Here is a 17174-nt window from a genome sequence, read left to right as displayed (position 1 = left end):
GGCAACAGCTACAACTGCTGCACCAACAGCTACAACTGCGGCACCAACATCTACAACTGCGGCTCCAACAGCTACAACTGCGGCACCAACATCTACAACTGCGGCACCAACAGCTACAACTCCGCACCAACAGCTACAACTGCCGCACCAACAGCTACAACTGCCGCACCAACAGCTACAACTCCCGCACCAACAGCTACAACTGCCGCACCAACAGCTACAACTCCCGCACCAACAGCTACAACTGCTGCACCAACAGCTACAACTGCGGCTCCAACAGCTACAACTGCGGCTCCAGAAGCTACAACTGCCGCACCAACAGCTACAACTGCCGCACCAACAGCTACAACTGCCGCACCAACAGCTACAACTGCCGCACCAACAGCTACAACTGCCGCACCAACAGCTACAACTCCCGCACCAACAGCTACAACTGCTGCACCAACAGCTACAACTGCGGCTCCAACAGCTACAACTGCGGCACCAACATCTACAACTGCGGCACCAACAGCTACAACTGCGGCTCCAACAGCTACAACTGCCGCACCAACAGCTACAACTGCCGCACCAACAGCTACAACTGCCGCACCAACAGCTACAACTGCCGCACCAACAGCTACAACTGCGGCTCCAACAGCTACACCAACAGCTACAACTGCCGCACCAACAGCTACAACTGCCGCACCAACAGCTACAACTGCCTCACCAACAGCTACAACTGCTGCACCAACAGCTACAACTGCGGCTCCAACAGCTACAACTGCGGCACCAACAGCTACAACTGCGGCACCAACAGCTACAACTGCGGCACCAACAGCTACAACTGCCGCACCAACAGCTACAACTGCCGCACCAACAGCTACAACTGCCGCAACAGCTACAACTGCCGCACCAACAGCTACAACTGCGGCACCAACAGCTACAACTGCGGCACCAACAGCTACAACTGCGGCTCCAACAGCTACAACTGCGGCACCAACAGCTACAACTGCGGCACCAACAGCTACAACTGCGGCACCAACAGCTACAACTGCGGCACCAACAGCTACAACTGCGGCACCAACAGCTACAACTGCGGCACCAACAGCTACACCAACAGCTACAACTGCGGCACCAACAGCTACAACCGCGGCACCAACAGCTACAACCGCGGCACCAACAGCTACATCTGCGGCACCAACAGCTACAACTGCGGCACCAACAGCTACAACTGCGGCACCAACAGCTACAACTGCGGCACCAACAGCTACAACTGCTGCACCAACAGCTACAACTGCTCCACCAACAGCTACAACTGCTGCACCAACAGCTACAACTGCTGCACCAACAGCTACAACTGCGGCACCAACAGCAGCACCAACGGCTACAACTTCGGCACCAACAGCTACAACTGCTGCAGCAACAGCTTCAACTGCGGCACCAACAGCTACAACTGCGGCACCAACAGCTACAACTGCGGCACCATCAGCTACAACCGCTGCACCAACAGCTACAACTGCGGCACCAACAGCTACAACTGCGGCACCAACAGCTACATCTGCGGCACCAACAGCTGCAACTGCGGCACCAACAGCTACAACTGCGGCACCACGGCTACAACTGCGGCACCAACAGCTACAACTGCAGCAACAACAACTACAACTGCAGCAACAACAACTACAACTGCAGCAACAACAACTACAACTGTGGCTCCTCAACCTACTTACACTGTCTCAGTCGGCTTGACTGATGAGCCATTTACTGACGAACTCAAAAACCCAGAAAGCAGTAAATACAAAGAGCTTGAACAAAAACTCGTTGGGCCGGTGAGTACACTTTCATATCCTATATATTATTTATTAACTGTGTCAGTTGTGCCCATTCATTACATTTTACACTAGAAACCAGTTGTAATGATTTATTTCCACCAGAATATCCATTTATTCTTAAATTTATTTAACGAAAATTGTTTGAAATCTTCCCATCGTCTAAGTGTTGCTTCTTTTTGCAGTGCAACACAATATACAAGAAAAGATTTGGTAAAAAGTTCGACAAGTGCCGTGTGAAAGGTTTCAGGTAAAAACATATTTGTTACTTTACTAATATTGTTTAAGCTCAGGTTACTGACTCACTGTGTTGAAAGTTTCATGTGCAAATTATACGTTTTGATTAATCTAAAGTCAGCTAATATTATTATTAATACTTGTTTGGTTTCCTGACGTAGGAAACGATCAACAAAAGCAGTTGAAGTTGATGCAGATTTGGAGATTCTGTTCAGTAGGAATTCTACCACTTCAGAACTCCCAGAGAATGGTGTTGTTGCTGAAACATTAGTATCAGCTGTAAATAATGCCAACAGCACCTTCAACGTGACGATAGATTCCAGCACAATCAGTGTAATTGGTAAGTAAATCCAACATCTATCTCACAGCATGACACAACTGACTTTTGTTATTACTCCCCAGCCAAGTTCATCATCTAGTACATACTACTGCACTCATCTGAGCACCAAACTGTCCAATTATCCTCAAATGAGCTGTGGTTGGCTGCAGTGTTGGTGCATTGATATCAAACTACCACAAAAGTTAATCGTCCAGTATGTTCCTGTCATTTCATCGGGCCTTATAAAGATAGTAATATGCACCCACATGCTGCACAGGGCATGTACACTGCCTTTGAGCACTAGCAGAACTGTTTTCTCTGCAGAGAAGCGTAGTCTCTTACTACTTATGGAAAAACTGCTTATAACAGTAATCCACCAATGTTCAAGGGTCTTTTAATAGGTGACACTATCATTGATGTATTGTCTGTTATGACAAAAATGAAGAACCATGTGTCTGATGCAGCAAACATTTTTCTGTTAAACAAGTGACAGTGGATTTGGAAACAACACTAATGCACCTGCACCATGTGCTTCAGACCAAGTGTTAAGCTTGTTAGAATGGAGCCACTCATCAGCGACGCTCTCATCAGTCCTAAATACAAGTGAAAAAAATCTCACCAGAAGTAGCCATTGGCTCTCTGAAGGTCGCTAGATTGCGTAATGACGTCACATGTGACATAGATACGTTTAATTTGCATACGTCGCGCTGCCGACCGGCATCCTATTCTCTTGCAGGTTTGATATTTTGTTTGGTCCTTGATTCTATTTTTGATTCAGTGTGGGTGGGGAAAATGGGTGGGGATGATTTCTGTTGTTTGAAATTTTTTGGGGGTCTTTATTTTTATCATTGAACCATAACTGATCAACCCTTTTGTGTGAAAGAGCTCTTCTCAGCTGACCAACATTAACTTGTGACGTGTTCCCATAGATTCTTTTGACTTCGGGGCACCAACAGCTACATCTGCGGCACCAACAGCTGCAACTGCGGCACCAACAGCTACAACTGCGGCACCAACGGCTACAACTGCGGCACCAACGGCTACAACTTCGGCAACAACAACTACAACTGCAGCAACAACAACTACAACTGCAGCAACAACAACTACAACTGCAGCAACAACAACTACAACTGTGGCTCCTCAACCTACTTACACTGTCTCAGTCGGCTTGACTGATGAGCCATTTACTGACGAACTCAAAAACCCAGAAAGCAGTAAATACAAAGAGCTTGAACAAAAACTCGTTGGGCCGGTGAGTACACTTTCATATCCTATATATTATTTATTAACTGTGTCAGTTGTGCCCATTCATTACATTTTACACTAGAAACCAGTTGTAATGATTTATTTCCACCAGAATATCCATTTATTCTTAAATTTATTTAACGAAAATTGTTTGAAATCTTCCCATCGTCTAAGTGTTGCTTCTTTTTTTGCAGTGCAACACAATATACAAGAAAAGATTTGGTAAAAAGTTCGACAAGTGCCGTGTGAAAGGTTTCAGGTAAAAACATATTTGTTACTTTACTAATATTGTTTAAGCTCAGGGTTACTGACTCACTGTGTTGAAAGTTTCATGTGCAAATTATACGTTTTGATTAATCTAAAGTCAGCTAATATTATTATTAATACTTGTTTGGTTTCCTGACGTAGGAAACGATCAACAAAAGCAGTTGAAGTTGATGCAGATTTGGAGATTCTGTTCAGTAGGAATTCTACCACTTCAGAACTCCCAGAGAATGGTGTTGTTGCTGAAACATTAGTATCAGCTGTAAATAATGCCAACAGCACCTTCAACGTGACGATAGATTCCAGCACAATCAGTGTAATTGGTAAGTAAATCCAACATCTATCTCACAGCATGACACAACTGACTTTTTGTTACTCCCCCAGCCAAGTTCATCATCTAGTACATACTACTGCACTCATCTGAGCACCAAACTGTCCAATTATCCTCAAATGAGCTGTGGTTGGCTGCAGTGTTGGTGCATTGATATCAAACTACCACAAAAGTTAATCGTCCAGTATGTTCCTGTCATTTCATCGGGCCTTATAAAGATAGTAATATGCACCCACATGCTGCACAGGGCATGTACACTGCCTTTGAGCACTAGCAGAACTGTTTTCTCTGCAGAGAAGCGTAGTCTCTTACTACTTATGGAAAAACTGCTTATAACAGTAATCCACCAATGTTCAAGGGTCTTTTAATAGGTGACACTATGATTGATGTATTGTCTGTTATGACAAAAATGAAGAACCATGTGTCTGATGCAGCAAACATTTTTCTGTTAAACAAGTGACAGTGGATTTGGAAACAACACTAATGCACCTGCACCATGTGCTTCAGACCAAGTGTTAAGCTTGTTAGAATGGAGCCACTCATCAGCGACGCTCTCATCAGTCCTAAATACAAGTGAAAAAAATCTCACCAGAAGTAGCCATTGGCTCTCTGAAGGTCGCTAGATTGCGTAATGACGTCACATGTGACATAGATACGTTTAATTTGCATACGTCGCGCTGCCGACCGGCATCCTATTCTCTTGCAGGTTTGATATTTTGTTTGGTCCTTGATTCTATTTTTGATTCAGTGTGGGTGGGGAAAATGGGTGGGGATGATTTCTGTTGTTTGAAATTTTTTGGGGGTCTTTATTTTTATCATTGAACCATAACTGATCAACCCTTTTGTGTGAAAGAGCTCTTCTCAGCTGACCAACATTAACTTGTGACGTGTTCCCATAGAGTCTTTTGACTTCGGGGCTCTCTGTTCATGTAGAAAAGATTTTTAGTGGCTAGAGAAGGTGAAAAGTCGATAAATATACTGACAAAGTAGCTAAATTGGGAACACTGTGTGAAATACCATGTGTCTCTGATGCTGGTGTTAAATGAGTCACATTCAAAATTGTGTTCCTATACAAGACAATGAGGTAAAATAAAGATATTTTTAGCACAACCTAAAGATTGTCAGTTCTGTACAGTTGAAATCAACCTATCAACAGTGCCTGTGTGTGTGTGTGGCAACATTCGATAGTCTTTGCTTCCTTTTATCAATCTAAACTGCTCGTTCTGTAAAGTATTTGTTATTAACTCTGATTCTTACAACAGCAGGTGATGTACATATTGATTTATTCATTTACACTTCTAAAAAATGTGTTGTAGAAAGTCCAGTTGCAACTAATACAACTGCAGCAACAACCCCAACTACAACTGTGTTAACAACAACTACAACTGCAGCACCAACAACCGCTACCATCACAACAAAGCGAGTGATTTTCAGGTCTGTTGGGGAAACATTCACAACCGACTTGTTGGATCCAACATCTGCTGCTTTTAAAGGAAGAGCTGCTACCATAAAGACTGAGGTAAACCTCTTTTCAAAATAAAACCTGTGGCTTCATATTATTGTGTTCTCTATTTTAGTAATTTTTTTTATCAAGGAGCCAAAAATAGAACAAGTAAAAGTACGTTGAGCATAAAACAAGTCGATTTTTTAAAATACCATGTGTTTTCTGTTTCTGCAGCTTGAACCTCCATACAAAAGGCAATTCCCCTCTTCCTTCCGTTCCTTGGAAGTGGTGGAATTCAGGTAATTTGTTAACATATTGTTACATTTTCAGGATTGCAGCCTAAATCTGATATTTCATTCAACATTTATTTGTTTCTCCTCCTGCAGAAATGGATCAATCTTCAATACTTTGGTTCTCGTCTTCAGCGGCGGTGTTCCTAACAACACTGCGATTGCAGACGTTTTGCTAAATGCAGCTTCATCAGTCACCAGCTTCAACATTGAAGCCAGCTCCATCACCGTGGATGGCATAGGTAAGAAATACGGAGTGCTGCTTGTTTGGAAAACTTCACAGGCTGAAAAAGTATTTATCAAACTAATGTTTTGATGTATTTTCTCCTCATTTTCAGCTTCAAGTGGAGTCAGTCAACAGATCAGTCTCGTCACTGCATCCTGTCTGGTGCTGTTGTCATGGCTACTGTCAAGCCAGCAATAGCATCTGTGCTGATTTCCTTATGAATTCCCATGAGAACAAGAACGACATCTCTGGAATGAAAAAGGACTTTATCGTCAGCAAAAATCCCAGATTGTTGATTTTTTAATGTATTGCACGGTTTTGGATGAACTCACCAAGTTCAACTTTGCACTGATCCGACACATCAATGACAGTGGATTAGGTTTGTTTGTGGAACTGAACACGTTAGTGTTTGGGGACGTCCAGGATCCTGGACAGAATGACACAGCTGCCTTTAAGATTCTGTTCTATTGAAACATAACAACACTATCTATGAAACACTGGGGAGTTCAAAAAATATCTGTACTGTTGAACTGTTAAATTCAAAATGTATCTGACTTCACTGAGCACTGTGGCATAGCAATATTCAACTTTGTTCGGTATTAATGTCGTCTTATCTAAACTTTTCTATAATCTCCAAATGCATGTAAAATGAATGTTTAAGTTTGTATTTTAAATTAAATGAAGGAACACATGCAGGTCATAGCGGGCTTCACAATGCGACCTCATTTATTTGATCAAAGGTCATGGTGTATCTGGTATATATATATATGTGAAAACTGTTTACTGTCGATTTTCTTATTTATATATAGTGGATTTAAGTAATCGCACATTTCTTTATTCTGTGAGATTTCATGTATTTTTCCCGGGTTTCTGTCAGAAATGTCATAATAAACAAGGTACAAAATGTCTGTCCTCTCTTGGGTGATGATTTTCATGATTTACTCATGACATTTTTCAGTCTTGAGAAAAGTGTCGAACCAAACATCGTCATTCCTAGAAGCACATAGTAGTATACAATTCTTATAGTACATTATAAATAAATAGAACAAGAGTTATCCCTGTGTGCTGAACTTTGATGAATAACTTTTATTTTTTATCTTGATTTAATTTAATTTATTTATTAGTTGTTATTAGGGCTGTCAAAATGAACGCGTTAACGCGGGATGATTAATTTGTGGAATTAACGCGTTCATTGTTTTTGACGCGTTTACGCATGCGCAGAATGAGCCGCTCCATGTACCCATACTCGCCCCCACTCACTCGCTCAGAGCGACACACGCAGTGAGATCAGAGCTCGTTCACGTTCCGCAGCCGCTCAGTGACTTTGTAGAAGAACAGTGAAACACAGAGTTTCTCTGATCACAGCTGCTGCACCAACTACCGCTGCACTAATCATCACTTGAACTAATAAACACTCGTCACTAGTTATCAGGACCTGATCAGCACATGAAGTCACTGAGTGTTTGTTTGATTCGCGCCAGAGTTTATGAGGCTGCATTTAAACATCATGGAAATGATTCGTCAACATGTCGTGCTCAGTACGACACGAGACGCTCACAGTCAGGACTCAGTGTTAAAGTGAGTGGAGCGACACGCAGACGTGATCCGACTCCATCGATTCATCACCAAACACGTGACCGCACGTTTGTCACCTAAATCATCCCAAGAAAAAATTAACTATGAACGTGAACTAGTTCATTTTCATCTGCATGAACTGAACTTGGAACTCGTTCTTTTTAAGTGTGAACTGGCTCAACACTGCTTCTACAGATGGGCTCAGATTCAGATTTCACATTTAATTGTGTAGCCGAGCGTTTTGTTCTCTTATACTGTCAGGCATCAGCCGAAAAGGGACACGAAAGATGGTTATTGAATCAGGACAACACACCCGTTTATTTTCCTTCACTCATCCACACTCCTCTTTCTGGCAGAACCCACTTCCGTTAGAACCCCTTCAAAACAAGAGTCCCAACCGACACCCTGCTTATAACAGGAACTCCACACAAACCTTCCATAATAAAGCCACTAAATAAAATAGCTTACAATTGTGTAAAGGTTTGGTTGTTTGTATGGAAAAACGTCTGTGGCTTGACAAGGTGGTACGTATGGTCCCATTACTCCCGAAATTGTGTATTTGTCATTTTATTTACTAAATTTGTTTATTCGCCTTTCTAGAGGCCCTGGTCCTTCGTCAGCCGTCATTGGCCACCACTCTTCGAACTGCCCTGCTGTTCTGGCTTCTATGGAAGGGCTCTGCTTTTAAGGAAGTGTTTTGGCATTATGGAAGTGCTCTCTATGCTCCTTTGATTAGAAGCTTGGAGTGACCACCTCAGAGGGACGCCTGACTTCGATCAATATTGTTCTTATCCCATTTTTGTTACCCGAGTTGACGTAATAGTCATTTTGTACATTGTTATTGTTTGTTTCTTTCAAATTGTTCTTTATATTGGTTTGGATTTGGTTTATTTTGTTTTCAATGTTTTGTTTGTTTTCACCTGTATTGATTTAACACTTGTGACATGTTTTAATTATCTTTTTATTGTTGGACAGGTGCTGTGGGCCTGAGGCAGCGACCCAATCCCTGGTGGTGGTGTTTTCTTCATGACTCGTTTTGTTGGTGTGCAGTGTCACAGGTGGTTAGTTTATTTATCCTTCCCTTTTTCCTTTGGTTTTTTGTCGCCGTGGTAAGTCCCAGCCCTGTCCTTTTCTCTTGTCTAAGTGTTTAATTTCATATGATAATTTGTGTTCTGGTGATTGTTGTTTCATTTAGCTTTTTGTTGATTTATGCATTTATCGAGTTAAATAAAAGTTGTTTCTTTTCTATGAGTAAAGCCGTCTGTTGCCCTCTGATATCAACGAACCATGCTGTTGCACACAAAAGGGTTTAGTTATTTCCTTGAGGTGAAATTCCCCAGGTGGCATTGTTGCAATCCCTTATTTTCCCCGCTTCCCTCACGCTACATTCATATCCGCCTTCTGTCATTTAGTCACAGCTACCCTGTGATTAATCTGATAAAAGATTTTAATCGTTTGACAGCCCTAGTTTTTATGTGTTAGCTTTCCCTTCCCCCTCCCCAGCTAAATGGGACAGGGCCTATCTGTTTGGGTCTTTGGCCTCTGACCTTCATGTTAATCTCAACTCCATGCTACAGCTGTGGCAAAATCCACCCAGCAACAGTGAACCTGAGATCGCGAAGAACTGCAACTGCAACACCAGCCAATGGACAAATCACATGCAAAATAAGAATACATATCCTGCAAATACACTCTTTTTTTTAGCACCAATCAAAACATGGTTACAAAGTGCTTCACAAAATACATGGCAAAAAACATGAATAAAGATACAAGGTATTTAATTCAATTCAATTTTTAGCACCAAATCACAACATATTGTGGTTGATACCTTAAAATTTAAAGAGAAACACAACAGTTCCGACAAAACTTACACTCTCATCACAGCCATATACATTTTGTATATATTTATTTGGTTTTCTTGCAGTGCATGTATGTAAATATAGACTTATGCATACACTTACCCCAAAATATACTCTTGTCAAGTCTGTTTTGCGTCCTCACATTTTTCTAGATGTGACACAGTGACATGTGGCACTCCCTCCGATAAATAAAAGGAAATAAATCTGATGCGTCTTTAATTATCTTTGGATGTGTCCATGTGAACTTTAATGGTGTGGGCTTTGTAAATCGTGTGGGCTTTGTAGATAATTGGCAAACTTTTTGGAGGAAACCTGGTCTTGTTAGGAGAAACGGCATTCATTCCACTTGGGATGGAGCAGCTCTCTTATCTAGGAATATTACTCAGTCTATAAAATGACAACCCAGAGTTAGAACTGCAGTGCTACACACTTCTGGCTTATTCAGGCTTACTTGTCATCCCTAAAGTCTCTAAAAGTAGAGTAGGAGCCATCTGTACGTTTAAGAGTAGACTTAAAACCTTCCTTTAAAATAAAGCTTATAGTTAGAGCCGGTCCAGGCTTGTCTTGGACCTGCTCTTAGTTATGCTGCTATAGGTATAGAATGTCGGGGGACACATGACACACGGAGCTTCTCTTCCCAGCTTCTTCTTCCACTTCTCCATCCTTATCACATCAAAGAAATTAATATCTCATCAATACATGTTACTGACTTGACTTCTTCCCCCGGAGTCCCTTTGCCTCATTGTCTGCAGATCCAGGGCCACGGCTGCGGCCACATTATGATGGTGGATCGCAAATCAGAGATTGTGATCGTAATGATGGATCCTGTATGGCGAATTCTGTATCGTGCTGGCTGATCGTGATAATAATGGCGGATCCTGTATGGTGTTGGCATCTGATAGTGGTGGTGGACCACGATTGAGGTGGCAGCTGATGGTGGATCCTGATGGCGGCAGTGGACAATGACTGTGGACTATCGTGGCATCCGATCGTGATGGTGGATCATGATCGTGGTGGCTGCTGACCATGGACTATGATTACAACAAGACTGCTTGATATACAATATTTCTCCTCAGATACTCGACCATTACTGACAATAATCCATCAATTAATTGACCTTCCATTATGCTACAATGTGTATATTCTAATCAATGCTGCAAATACCCTTATCTTTCTGAGGTTCTCCATTACACTTCTGTCTGTCCTGGGAGAGGTCTCCCTCACACGTGTCTCTCTCTGAGGTTTCTACGTTCTTTTTACCCTGTTAAAAGGGTTTTAGTAGTTTTTCCTTACTCTTGTTGAGGGTTAAGGGCAAAGGATGTCAAACCTTGTTAAAGCCCTATGAGACAAATTGTGATTTGTGAATATGGGCTGTACAAATAAAATTTGATTGATTGATTGATTTAAAGTTGAACACTTTAATTGTATTGTATCGTCAAATATCGCATAAGATATTCATTCGTGGTTGCATATGATCATCTCAAGTTTTCTTGTATTTACTTCACAAAACTACAATTGTTTATTTGCCATAATTTACTGTCACACAAGAGGAACCTTCCAACATTCACGTCGAGGGATTGCACCCGTACTTTTTAGCAGGAAGTGAATGTACCATGGTACTATGCCAAGAAACTGATAAACTTTAAGCAGACTGTTATCATCTTAGGTATCACAGCATTTTTGGCGTCACGTCAGTAGCTTCTCTTACATTTGAGTATATAAAGGCCCAAATAGAAGTCGACTGTCACAGAAGAAGAGAGGTTTGCAGTCTATCATATGTGAACGGAGCTGAATTTAAGAGAAAAGTGAACATTTTAAGAACCTGTTCGTTGGAAAAAGAAGGGAATCGATAACTTTTCATCTTGTACCGATCTATATTGGGGTAAGTACAAGTTTAAAACTTTTTGTACACTTTCTAAATTCATCATCAGTGTGTGTGTGTGTGTGTTGAATGTTTGTGCGATTACTCATTATACTCATTTTGTTGAATGTTTAATTATTGAGCCAAAGATGTAACATGTATTTCTTTATGAATAAGAAACATTATTACATATTATATAATACTTAAAATGACCAGATTTTTTTCCAATTTGAAGCTCAATTAAAATTTTGATATTGTTTTTGCATTCATACATTTGTTAAATGTTTGAAAACAAATTGATACAGCAGTCGTTCTTCTAGAATTTTCTGGGGTCCAATTGCTCAAGAACAGTCTAGCCTGGTTAATGCTTGTGAACACTTGTTATTGTGTGAGGAAAAAGGTGGAGCAAGTTTGTCAGGCAGAATTTTAAATTACTCTTCGTTCGAGATCGTTGTTGCTTTTCTGTTACATTTGCTGAGTTGAGTTTAAACAAAAAAACCTTTTTTTTTATTGTTCAGGGACGTTAAGGTTTTTCCGTCAAATAATTAATAGATTCTTACTCATAGCTGGAAATCTTCCAAAATAATATTTTGTAGATAGCAGTTTAAAAATTATAGTCTCTCAATTACACTTAAAAAGTGAAAAGTTGATTTGATCAGTTTATTTAAAAACGATATCCTAGACATCTGAAATGCATCTTAGTCCCTAAATTTGGAAACAAATGGCCATAGAAAAAGTTTTGGTTGTGCGTGTGGGCCACCATTTTGCACTGCAACCAAAATATGATACAAGTAATTGATGGCATTTCAATGTGCAGCGGAAAGGATCAAAAATAACATTTAAAAAACTAACCAGCATGTCCTAGATATTTATAAAAAATATGCATTTACTCCATAGTACAATTCAAATAAAAAAAAGAAAAATTCTCATTAGTGTTTTCGTAATCACTAATATATTGAGACATTGATAAATGAACACATTTTGAATAATTTTTAACATATGATATACCATATATCAAGAAAGTATTTATCAACATGATCAATACTTATTTAATGAGTTAGACATCTCAGAAACCTGTGTAACAGATACAAAAACAACTGTCATTAAAGGGTTCAGAAAAACAATGGATTCTATGTTCATTGTGCCAAAGTTAAACATCTGCATGGTTCAGAATACAGTTTTTAAAACTATTTACCATTTGTGAAAAGTTACCTTCTAGCTATAAAGGAGAATATTACTCCGACAATGGAATGTGTTAATGTTATGCTATTTTTTTCTTCAAAACCTTTCTTCTATTTGAAACATAGTTCCAAAGAAAAACATTAAAAAAACTAAACGATGTATATATAATAAACTAAAATAAAGTTAAATTCAGAATATTGCAAAAATAGTCAAGATCGTTTTGATGGTGTATAAACTCATTCAACAGTTTCATCAGAGACAAGGTAATACATCTCTGAGGGTCAACTAATCCAACTGTGGAACAAAATCTCTTCACATTCTGCATCTCTCTGGTTTGATTTTGCAGATTGCATTGACAGGATGGGGACCAGAAAGATCATATCAGTTTTCCTGATTCTAACAGGTAAGATAAATAAGCTTGAACTGATTGACTTCAGATTGTCTTGAAATAAATAAGAATAAAGTCTGTAATGATCAATACTATGTGACTTTAGTAAGAGAACTTGGTAGAAACTTTATCTAATATCTTACACAATAAAATATTAAATCACATTAACATATACAGAATATAATGTGATTAATCGCAACAAACTTTTTAGGTGAGGTCAGCTTATTTTGTAAGTTAATTTATTTGTTCGCCAGTTAAGCACGAATCTTGTATTTTAGTTCTTTACGGATTTATCCAAACCACAAGCCAAGAACTTACAACAACAACTACAACTGCAGCAACAACTACAACTGCTGCACCAACTACTGCTGCACCTACTACCGCTGCACCTACTACCGCTGCACCTACTACCGCTGCACCAACTACCGCTGCACCAACTACTGCTGCACCTACAACTGCTGCACCTACAACTGTTGCACCTACTACCGCTGCACCAACTACCGCTGCACCTACTACCGCTACACCAACTACCGCTGCACCAACTACTGCTGCACCTAAAACTGCTGCACCTACAACTGTTGCACCTACTACCGCTGCACCAACTACTGCTGCACCTAAAACTGCTGCACCTACAACTGTTGCACCTACAACCGCTGCACCAACTACTGCTGCACCAACTACTGCTGCACCAACTACCGCTGCACCTAAAACTGCTGCACCTACAACTGTTGCACCTACTACCGCTGCACCTACTACCGCTGCACCAACTACTGCTGCACCAACTACTGCTGCACCAACTACCGCTGCACCAACTACCGCTGCACCTACTACTGCTGCACCTACTACCGCTGCACCTACTACTGCTGCACCAACTACTGCTGCACCTACAACTGCTGCACCTACAACTGTTGCACCTACTACCGCTGCACCTACTTCTGCAGCACCAACAACCGCTGCACCAACTACTGCTGCACCTACAACTGCTGCACCTACAACTGTTGCACCTACTACCGCTGCACCTACTACCGCTGCACCTACTACCGCTGCACCAACTACTGCTGCACCTACAACTGCTGCACCTACTACCGCTGCACCTACAACCGCTGCACCAACTACTGCTGCACCAACTACTGCTGCACCAACTACTGCTGCACCAACTACCGCTGCACCAACTACCGCTGCACCAACTACAGCTGCACCTAAAACTGCTGCACCTACAACTGCTGCACCTACTACCGCTGCACCTACAACCGCTGCACCAACTACTGCTGCACCAACTACCGCTGCACCTACTACTGCTGCACCAACTACTGCTGCACCTACAACTGCTGCACCTACAACTGCTGCACCTACTACCGCTGCACCTACTACCGCTGCACCTACTACGCTGCACCAACTACTGCTGCACCTACAACCGCTGCACCAACTACTGCAGCACCAACTACTGCAGCACCTACAACCGCTGCACCAACTACTGCTGCAACTACAACCGCTGCACCAACAACCGCTGCACCAACAACCCCTGCACCAACAACCGCTGCACCAACAACCCCTGCACCAACTACTGCTGCACCAACAACCACTGCACCTACGACCGCAGCACCTACGACCGCTGCACCTACAACCGCTGCACCAACTACTGCAGCACCTACAACCGCTGCACCTACTACCGCTGCACCTACTACCGCTGCACCTACAACCGCTGCACCTACGACCGCTTCACCAACCACAGGTGATACAATGATTGATCTATTGCCTGTTATGACAAAAATTTAAAACCATGTGTCTGATGCAGCAAACATTTTTCTGTTAAACAAGTGACAGTGGATTTGGAAACAACACTAATGCACCTGCACCACGTGCTTCAGACCAAGTGTTTATCAAACTAATGTTTTGATTTATTTTCTCCTCATTTACAGCTTCAAGTGGAGTCAGTCAACAGATCAGTCTCGTCACTGCATCCTGTCTGGTGCTGTTGTCATGGCTACTGTCAAGCCAGCAATAGCATCTGTGCTGATTTCCTTATGAATTCCCATGAGAACAAGAACGACATCTCTGGAATGAAAAAGGACTTTATCGTCAGCAAAAATCCCAGATTGTTGATTTTTTTTTAATGTGTTGCATTGTTTTGGATGAACTCACCACCAAGTTCAACTTTGCACTGATCCGACACATCAATGACAGTGGATTCGGTTTGTCTGTGGAACTGAACACGTTAGTGTTTGGGGACGTCCAGAATCCTGGACAGAATGACACAGCTGCCTTTAAGATTCTGTTCTATTGAAACATAACAACACTATCTATGAAACACTGGGGAGTTAAAAAAATAACTGTTCTGTTGCACTGTTAAAGTCAAAATGTATCTGACTTCACTGAGCACTGTGGCATAGCAATATTCAACTTTGTTCGGTATTAATGTCGTCTTATCTAAACTTTTCTATAATCTCCAAACGCATGTAAAATGAATGTTTAAGTTTGTATCTTAAATTAAATGAAGGAACACATGCAGGTCATAGCGGGCTTCACAATGCGACCTCATTTATTTGATCAAAGGTCATGGTGTATCTGGTATATATATATATATATATATATATATATGGGAAAACTCGATTTTCATATTTACATATAGTGGATTTACATAATCGCACATTTCTTTATTCTATGAGATTTCATGTATTTTTCTGGGGTTTCTGTCAGAAATGTCATAATAAACAAGGGACAAAATGTTTGGTCAATTGTTTGTCCTCTCTTGGGTGATGATTTTCAGGTTTTACTCATGAGATCTTTCAGTCTTGAGAAAAGTGTCGAACCAAATATCGTCATTCCTAGAAGCACATAGTAGTATTCAATTCTTATTCATCCATCATAATGATCCACGATGTGGCCGCAGCTGCGGTCCTGGATCTGCAAACGATAAGGCACAGGGACTCCGGGGAAGAAGTCAATTCAGTCACATGTATAGATGAGACATTAATGTCTTTAATGTGATAAAGAGGGAGAAGAGCAACGAGAAGCTCCATGTGTGATGTGTCCCCCGACATTCTAGACCTGTAGACTCTTTTCAGGTTCTTTTCAGGACACGTGCTGCAGCACTTTGGACAAGCTGCAGAGTCTTTAACGACTGACGAGCCTGATAATAAGGAATCAAGTCTGTGTAACAAAGGCGTGGATTTGTTTTTCTGCATCTTTGTGAGACAGGACATGTCTGATTTTTGAGATGTTACGTAAGAGAAAGAAGGCGGTCCTAGAAATTTTTCTAGTTTTAAGTGAGAATTAAAGGACAAATCGGGATCAAAGATAACTCCCAGATACCTGACTGTTTCACTGGAAGCAAGGGTAATGTCATCTAGATAATGCATTTATATGGTGTTTGGGGCCGAGTATTAGAGCCTCTGTTTTATCTGAGTTTAATAAGAGAAAATTGCGCACAGATGACTCATCATTAATTTCTGCTCTTTGGCACGTGAGCCCGCCAACTGCCGGGTCGCCGTGTTTGCTTCCTCCTCCGTTCACCGGTGCAGATTCACACGTGGTGTGACCGGCTCGTGATGCCCGCAGGCCACTGTTGGTGTGTGAGCGTGGTCCTCTCCTCTCCCTCATGTGTCCGCATGGACGCAATATGATCGGAACCGAGGGACAGGTTTGCTCAGCCCGTAATTGATGACAGAAACACTGCTGTTTTGCCTACCTTCGCTGTTTTGCCTCCCTTGGATGCTTTGCCTACGTTGGATGCTTTGCCTACCTTCGCTGTTTTGCCTACCTTCGCTGTTTTGCCTCCCTTGGATGCTTTGCCTAAGTTGGATGCTTTGCCTACCTTCGCTGTTTTGCCTACCTTTGCTGTTTTGCCTCGTTCAAGTTGTTTTGCTTAACCTGCTTTCGCTCAGGTGATTGTCGCCTCGCTGCTTTTGATTCTTTGCTTACACCGCTTGGCTTTGCTCGGCTCACCTGCATTGCCTGCATGCCTTGGCTGCTTCGCCTTCACAGCGTGGAGACCTTGACATAGCTACACAGCCGGCTAAGCCTTTGGGTCCCTTTTAGCTTGGGTCACATGTTAAATGTTTGAGTGGACTGTGGGGTTACCTCCCTTCTTTTGACCTGAATTGTTTGAGTTCCTCATTATTTGAATTGTTTATTCCCTTTATTTAGCT

At 41.6% G+C, this 17174-nt stretch overlaps 1 long non-coding RNA gene across 1 annotated transcript; it reads left to right on the top strand.

The window, feature by feature from the left end:
* Window positions 1–11350: 11350 nt before the first annotated feature.
* Window positions 11351–13411, top strand: LOC118102359. The gene is made up of 3 exons (XR_004694660.2): window positions 11351–11477; window positions 12985–13041; window positions 13305–13411. It is a non-coding gene; the product is annotated as an uncharacterized LOC118102359 (long non-coding RNA).
* Window positions 13412–17174: the final 3763 nt, after the last annotated feature.

The sequence above is a fragment of the Hippoglossus stenolepis genome, chromosome 23 (assembly GCF_022539355.2).
Source record: "Hippoglossus stenolepis isolate QCI-W04-F060 chromosome 23, HSTE1.2, whole genome shotgun sequence".
NCBI lineage: Eukaryota > Metazoa > Chordata > Actinopteri > Pleuronectiformes > Pleuronectidae > Hippoglossus > Hippoglossus stenolepis.
Note: the sequence above shows the minus strand (reverse complement) of the source record. Positions and strands in the feature narration are given on the sequence as shown.